The sequence below is a fragment of the Copadichromis virginalis genome, linkage group LG14, assembly GCF_057382275.1.
Source record: "Copadichromis virginalis isolate Kocher_CV1m ecotype Utaka linkage group LG14, C_Virginalis_male_GT1.1, whole genome shotgun sequence".
NCBI lineage: Eukaryota > Metazoa > Chordata > Actinopteri > Cichliformes > Cichlidae > Copadichromis > Copadichromis virginalis.
In genome coordinates this window covers 39,628,749-39,636,355 of record NC_140631.1, presented here as the reverse complement: position 1 = coordinate 39,636,355, position 7,607 = coordinate 39,628,749, and the positions used below count along the sequence as shown (strand labels likewise).

The 7,607-nt window shown below is 42.3% G+C and overlaps 1 protein-coding gene across 5 annotated transcripts in view; it reads left to right on the top strand.

The window, feature by feature from the left end:
- The first annotated feature begins 645 nt into the window (after window positions 1-645).
- slc8a2b (solute carrier family 8 member 2b) overlaps window positions 646-7,607 on the top strand; it is a 212,957-nt gene continuing 205,995 nt past the window's right edge. For all 5 annotated transcript variants that reach the window (XM_085430898.1, XM_085430897.1, XM_085430895.1 and 2 more), the window contains exon 1: window positions 646-850. The gene's annotated coding sequence lies outside the window, so the exon portion shown is untranslated. The remainder of the gene's footprint in view (window positions 851-7,607) is intronic.

Here is a 7,607-nt window from a genome sequence, read left to right as displayed (position 1 = left end):
TAGTATCCAGATTTAGCAAATACATTCTGATTCCTGACAATGTATAAAATTAGTATATTTATATTAGAAACCAGTGTGAAGGCTGTGAGGATATGAGCCAAGTGGGCTGCAGAACATCCTGTTATATTCCTGGTTAATCAATTTTCAATTTGCTCTGTTTTGTCTCTTCTGCTCTCTGTTCTTTCTCCTCTGTGTTTCTTCTTTTCCTTTCACTGAAATCCTCCGATTTGTTTCCTTGCATTCCTTTCTTCTCCTCCTTTAGTTCAAGCACTCTTACCCCTCCCTCATCATTTCCATTACTTACTTTGCCCTCCCCCGCGTAATCCGTTTCTTTAATTTCCAAAATGAACCTGTTAATTTAGTCTCCATCTCCTTTATTTCCTTTTCACTCTTTTTCTTTTATCCTCCAACTCTCAATATCAAAACTCACAAGTGTCTCCCTTAATCAATCCCTCCTTTCTCCTCCATCATTTTTGTTAATTCTTTCTTTCTTCTTTTCTTTTTCTGTTTCTAATTTTTTGTTTGTTTTTTCATCTTCGCGTCCATCTCTTTTAATCCCCCTCTCTCCTGTCAGGCACTCTCTCCACCGCTATCCGCGCCCCCGAGGAGAAAACGCGCACCCCGCCCCGCCGCGCGCCTTCTGTGTGCGTGAGTGAGAGTGAGGGACCGCGGGGAGGGGGAGTGCCAGCTTGTTTGTGCAGTTTGAGTGTGCCGGGGTGAGAGAGGAAGGCAGAGAGCCGACAGTAGGGACGGAGCGCAGAAGCGAGCGCAGTTTTCTCTCCCAGGCTTTCGCACAAACCTCACATAGTATGCGTAAAGATTCGAGTGCGGACCGGCACTAGACCAGAAGGTAAGAGAAATGCTTCACACTTGTGCTCTGTCTGCGCGCAGTGTGTGTTTGCTGCGGTCGTTTGCCGTGTGCACTTGCTCATGTGCCCCATGTGGGCATCACTGGCTGCCGATTCCGACCATGTGGAGCTGCCTGGCGGTGCCAAAAACTAGTCTCGCAGTGACAGAGGACGTCTACGTGGAAGTGCTGTTAGTGCGTCAAAGCCTGTAAATTGGTTAGGAACCTCCGTCTTTTGTTATAAGTCAATAATCCTGATTTGAGAGAGCTGATTCTCGTTGTGAAGATATTTAAAATAAATTAATCATTGCAAGCTTTCCTCGCTGCTGAAGCATCTCAGCATTGACTTTAAGTTTTTAGGAACGTGAGTGAAATGCTGAGCACTTCGCAGGGATTTCAGTGTGGGAGACGAACACGAGCATGCTGACTCGCTCCTCTGAAGTGTCTCCTAGTTTAACGAGCGCTGCTGCCCAGTGTGGCCCCGGAGGGAACCTGGGAGCGCGTGTTGTGCTCGGGCGCAAGACTCACATGAGACACTGACATTTTGGCTGAAACTGCTTTCATTACAGAGAAAACGAGTAGCAAACGCTCCCGTGATTAAATAATGTGCGACACGAATGTGCGCAGTTTGGCGCTGCTGTGTGATTGCACACGCCGCATGAAGCTGGTGTAGTAATTCTGACATTGCGCCTCTCGGCTGCAGAGACTGGTGTCAAACGAGCTCAAAGAAAAATGCAACTTCTGGTTGAGGTTTCAAAATAAAAGACGCTGCAGAGCAGACTGTGGGGAATTGCATCCCTACAGCCCGACTCCAGATAAACTCTTCAGGGTTGCGCGATAAGCTTGTTGTCATGTGTGAACATCTCCACCAGATAACCAGAATTTACGAGCTCTAATGAACGACGAGTCCAGTTTATCTTGGGAACTGAAGCATCGGTGTTCCGGTTTATTCCGCTCTCTCTCTGTCCATCCACCCTGTCCGAGCAGCGGTTGGGGTGGTTGTAGCCTGATAGTAATTCATCAAAAGCATTCCCCATTGTGCTCCAGACGCTGTAATATTTCAGCGTTTTGAACGATCAGGTCTGAAATGCTGCTTTTTTTTTTTTTTAGCGTCTTGGAATGCAGGTGCCGTTCACTGATGTTGCGTAACGGGCGCCCAGATGAGTTAAAACCGTCAATCTTATTTTGGAAACATGTATAACATGCGGAAATATAAAAGGAGAAATTAGATTTTCCTATACAGTTCAATGTGTTAATATTGGATGTGTATACGTATGAAATATTTTTAAATTAATGAAACTCTCATCCAGGAGTTGTTTCTAAAATTACAGGTTACAATCGCACTGGAACAAACTGGTGTTTGTTTCCACACACTGGGCTTTGTGTGTGTCTTCATCACCATTTCGTTTTCTGCTCATTTGGTTTCTGCTCTGGAAGGTGGAGGCACAGAGAGCAGTGATGATGAATGTAGTTTTAATGAGGGACTCCTTTGTAGCAGCCGGACTGCAGCATGCAGGCTGTGGAGACGGGGATCCTCCTCCTGTTCAGCTGCAGCGGGGCTTCCCTGGGCTTTTCCTCTCTCTCTGTCTCTGCAGTTTTCCTGGGGCTTCCCTTTTTTCCCCTGCACCAGGCTTCAGCTGATCCCTCCCTCAAATCCATCTCTCTGTCTGTGGGGCTGTATAATTTCCCCGCTTCTCCCTCCCTCTGCCTTCCCTGGAGGAAAAAAGGCTGCAGCAAGCAACGTGCTGTAGATCCTACATGATAAGAAACACTAAACGGACGTAATGGAAGTGCAATACGACCATATCAGATACATGAGCTATTTAAACGTGATTGGATGTTTTTAATTATAATTAAAGTCATATTTCATGATTTACCTAACCCAGGGTGAAGATTTTCTGCGATCTTCTCGCCTTTCTGCCCTCTGTAGTCGGATATTTGCTTGCACAGCCCGCTGCGCGACTCCACCAACATATTTAGCTGCTTCTAAAAAAACATATCCAAGTGCTGTTTTAGTTTTTATAATAGCTAATGGATTATTAATCACCCCTTCTTCCCCTCTGTCTTCATCTTTCTCCCTCCCATCCATTATCTCCCCCCTCTGTTCTTTACTTTCACTTCTTCCCATCTTCCCTTCCTCCTCTCCAGCGTGCTTCCTCCCGTTCTCTCATCGTTTGCATCTTTTCTTTGAATTACATCTCACAACTATCGGGCGTTTGGCAGTTTCTCTTATCCAGAGGCGCTTACACACAAAGAGACTTTTGTTCCCCTGTTTTCTGCATCTTTTAACCTTTATTTACCCTGGGGGTGTTGTGCTTCTTTCATCACCGCCCCACTTCACTCTTGTTCATTTACAAATCACACTTGGGAAAAGCTCAGGCATAACCACAGCCCTATACTGCTGTCTGCTGAGCACGGGGCTGTTACACAACTTTGTGCTTTCCAGCTCGCCTGTTAAAGTGATAATCTGAAACATAGGGTTGAATAAAATATTTGTTTTTAGCAGACAGCCGCATCAGGGAAGCTTTCCCAGTTGATGCCCCCACCTGACATGATAAACTGATGTATTTGTTTTTTGCTTTTGCTTTATACACACAACCAGAAATGTAAGGTTTCCATGGACACAGTCATGAACAGCACAGACAGGAAAGATGAAACAAACAAACAAGAGCTTTATTAAAATGTTTATGAGTAACACTTTGTAAAGTTGGCATGAAAATAAACTGAAAAACTTTAAAGTCTAACAAGAACCTGACTGGCTGTTTGGTTGATGACTTATAAAAAGTCAGAAATATGATGTTAAACACTTCAGAGCTGCAATGAATAATCAATTTATCGATTCCACCATGGATTAACTAATTGTATTTTCAGACGCAAATACCAACATTCGAGAACTTTGTTCTTTAATGTGAGAATTTGCTACGAGTCTTGGTCTTATTTTATAAGAAACTGAACTTGAGTATCTGAAAAGGTTTTTTGTTCACTTAATTTAGAGAAAGGATCTTCCTTTTGAAACATTATTTGGCTTTAATTTCAAGAGCTTAATGTGAGGTTCAGTCTGATATGGGCCAAATGTGGAGAATGGAAGAGACTGGCTGAGGTCTGGAATGACGGAGGTTGTGAATGATAGCTATTAACAGACAAAATAAGAACAATGGCACATCTGGGACATCTTATGACGCTCCGACAGAAACACTAGCAGGTCAGATTGTTTTTGTTTTATTCTTCCATAATGATTCCCTTATCTCTGCAAGGGTTGACAAATGTCAGTGTTATAGACTCATTTGAATTTCTTTCCTGGAAATCACTGCTTAGCACCTCATTTTCGAGGGCATCATGAACCTAAAGACAACAGGCATCTCTGATTGGTTCGTTCTCTGTCTCGGGTGTGGAAAATGCTCTTTTATGACTCAATAATCTCCCAGTCTTATACAATGACCTTTGTAACGGACACAAATATCAACATTACAAAGATAAAACCTGATTCTGCACCAGAAAACTCCTAAAGCGAGCGGAAAAAAACCACCGCCTCTGTGGTGGCTGCAAACAGAATCTGCTTATTCCTCCAAGCGGAACATTGCCCTCGAGGGATTTGTAATCAACACACTAAACAGAATAAATCACACAGAGCCATGAACCAACCAGTCCAGGAACATTTATCTCCTATATCGACGCTATCTTTCTATCGCCTAATTATCCATCTTCCTCCTGACTCTCGGATCCTCCTCCTCCTCAGTCTGATTGCTCTCATGGGAAATGTACAGGGCTGTTTTTGTGCTTTCCCCGCTCGCTCTTTCCACAGCTTGTAATCACACAAATGATTTTAGTCGATTGCTTAAAGTTACCATTAAAAGGTGTAGGACAGAAAACCTGAAAGTTATGAATACCATCAACGGTTATTAACAATATGTTCATGCCTGTTCCTTCAAACCCCAAGAGTCCAGAAGAGGTTCTGGTTGATTTGGTAACATGCTGGTTGCTGGTTCCTCAAATATATTTCTCTCCTACGGCTCCCAGAGATGACGGGGTCCATTTGTGGTGCAGTTAATTAAAGCGCAGCTTGAGAGAATTCATCAACTCCTGATGTTTTAATAAACCAAAGGATTCATCAATTCCATCATGCAAATGCAATCTTGAGGACTTGTTTATCAAAATAAGAGCGCCTTCTGAAATAAGCTCTTAATTAGCACTTCCTCATACTTTGGAATACATTTTTAATTTTCTTATATCAAGTCTGACCCGTAGAGAATGGCAGACATGCACACTGGCCAGTTCATTAGGTACACCTGCTAATACAAATATCTAATTGGGCACTGACTGAAGTTTGGTGTATTTTTTTATTTTTTGTCAGAGATGATCAAGACGACCTGCTGCAGTTCAAACTGAGCATCAGAATGGGGAAAGAAATTAGTGTCTTTGAACATGGCGTGGTTGTTGGTGTGGTTGGTCTGATTATTTAAGAAACATAATCATCTCCAGCTTTTACAGAAGAGTATCCAAAAACAGAAAATATCCAGTGAGCGTCAGTTCTCAAGGAGAAAATGCCTTGTTGATGTGAGAGAGAGGGGACCAGAGTGCCTGGGCTTCAGTCTTGGATGATGTGATGAAGGGATGGTGGGGTCAGAATCTGACTAACAGCATGCTTTGAGGATGCCCTGTTTCAGCCCTTCAGATTGGTGATGGTGTGCGGGATGTTTTCTTTCACACTTCGATTCCCAACTAAACATCATTTAAACACCACATTGTATTGAGTATTGTTGTAGATCTTGTGCATCCCTTTATGACCAGAATGTAACCATTGTTTGCTTGTGTTGTCCTTTCACAGTATGCTGTGAAATACGAGGCAATATCTCATTTTTGGATCTTTTCTACATGTCTATGATTTTTATGAATGCCATAATGAAGCTTTAGCTTTTCATTGGTTAAAAGTTAATTACAAGAAGGTGTTTGGCATGGATGTGTTGACTGAATATTACTTTGTAGTGAATGAACTTATTTTCTTATTATAAGAGGGGAGGAAAAAGCAGACCCTGTTTTATCCACTGAGCAGAAACAACCAATCTATACCACATGCACACGCAGCCACAGCAGATTCAGCTGCAGTCATAGAAGCTCAAGTATAATCTTTGTTCTTCATTCATTGCTGAGCAGTGCCTCAATTTAGCAGTGTGTCATAGCACCAACATAATACGCATTTCCTCTGGGATGAACAACATATCCTGATACTGTCTGTATGCAGCTGTGCAACGTGAAATTAACTCAAATGTTTAAAAAATGCAAAAGTCTAAACTTATCAGCTCACAGAAAAGACTGTTGTTTTGCAGATGCACTTTAAAGTGTGTGTGTGTGTGTGTGTGTGTGTGTGTGTCTTGGGACGTGAGTGCTGCTGCAGAGACTGCCTGCTGAGAGGCAGCTCCTCAGTTCCTCTGCACTCTCTTATTATCAAATGTGTGTGTGTGGAGGCAGTGAACATACACACTCTTTGTGTGTTGTATTCTTGTCAGTTTTTACATCACTGATGCATTACGGGCCTGAGCTGAGCTGCACTGTGAGCCTGCGTGTTGGGTGTCTTGGAGAATTTCGCTTTTAGTGCTGCTCGGTTACATAACCACCACCGTAACTTTGGCACGTCTTCGCTGATATTCGATTCCTCTGTCTGTCTGTCTTTAATCTGATTTGAATTTATTCCATCACCCTCTCGTTTACCCTTTCCTCCACTTTATCACTTATATATGCAGCCTCACTCTTCCACTCTGTTCCTCCTATCTGCTTTTAAAGCCCGAGTTGCATTAATATGAATGAGGATTATGGTGTCAGCTGCATGGATGCAGCTGTTTCATTCTGTCATAGATGTAGCTGCAACCTGTTTGACACAGAATGTTCCAAGTTCTCTGATGCTAACCACCATTAGCATCAATGCCTGTGTTTTCACACATTTCAATTAAAATGTGTAATTTGTTTCATAAATCGACATATTGTTAATGTATGAGGAGAGCTGAATACAGAGCAATGTGCCATGGATCTTTTCTTTGGCTTAACCCCGTATTTAATTATGGATCACCATATGTGGAGCCTTCAGAGGATTACAATGATCTTTGTGATGGTGCTGTGTGTTTTGGCTCTATGGTGGATCACAAGGACGGCCCAGCCGCATGTAGACGTGTCGTCTGTCCTTATCTGCAGAGCTGATGTGGAACTTTGGAGCTGAGCTTGCCTGCATTAAAGTTCCACGACACCACTCTGCTGCATATTTGTCCTGATGGCTTTAATTAAACAGTTTATGATGATATGAAATATTTTTAAGCTTTGATGATTTAAATCTTTTTCTCTCTTCTGATTTTTTTTTTTTTATCATAAAGTGTTCACCTGTACTGTTGGGCTATCGTATGGATGTAATAAAATTATTAGCGCTGCAGCATGATCTCTGTGTTCAAATCAAGCTCTTTAGGCCCAGTTTTATTGCACTTCAAACAACATGTAAATAACAAAGAAATCGTGCAGTGGCACTGACAGCATCTGCTTCGTCTAAACAGTCGTTCCTGCTCAAAGGTCTTGCATTTACCTTTTTTTAAGGGTCTTTGAGGGTTAAAAAGGTTGCTAAATCTTCTTTATGTCATCCATTTCTTTCCCTCTCATCTCCTTCAATGACACCTTATGCATTTATCTTTTTTTTTTTTTTTTCATTCTCTGTTGGCTCTCGTGAAGTTTCACTTTTGTCCCGTTTGCCAAATTTTTCTCCTCATCGTTGTCTTTTAATCTT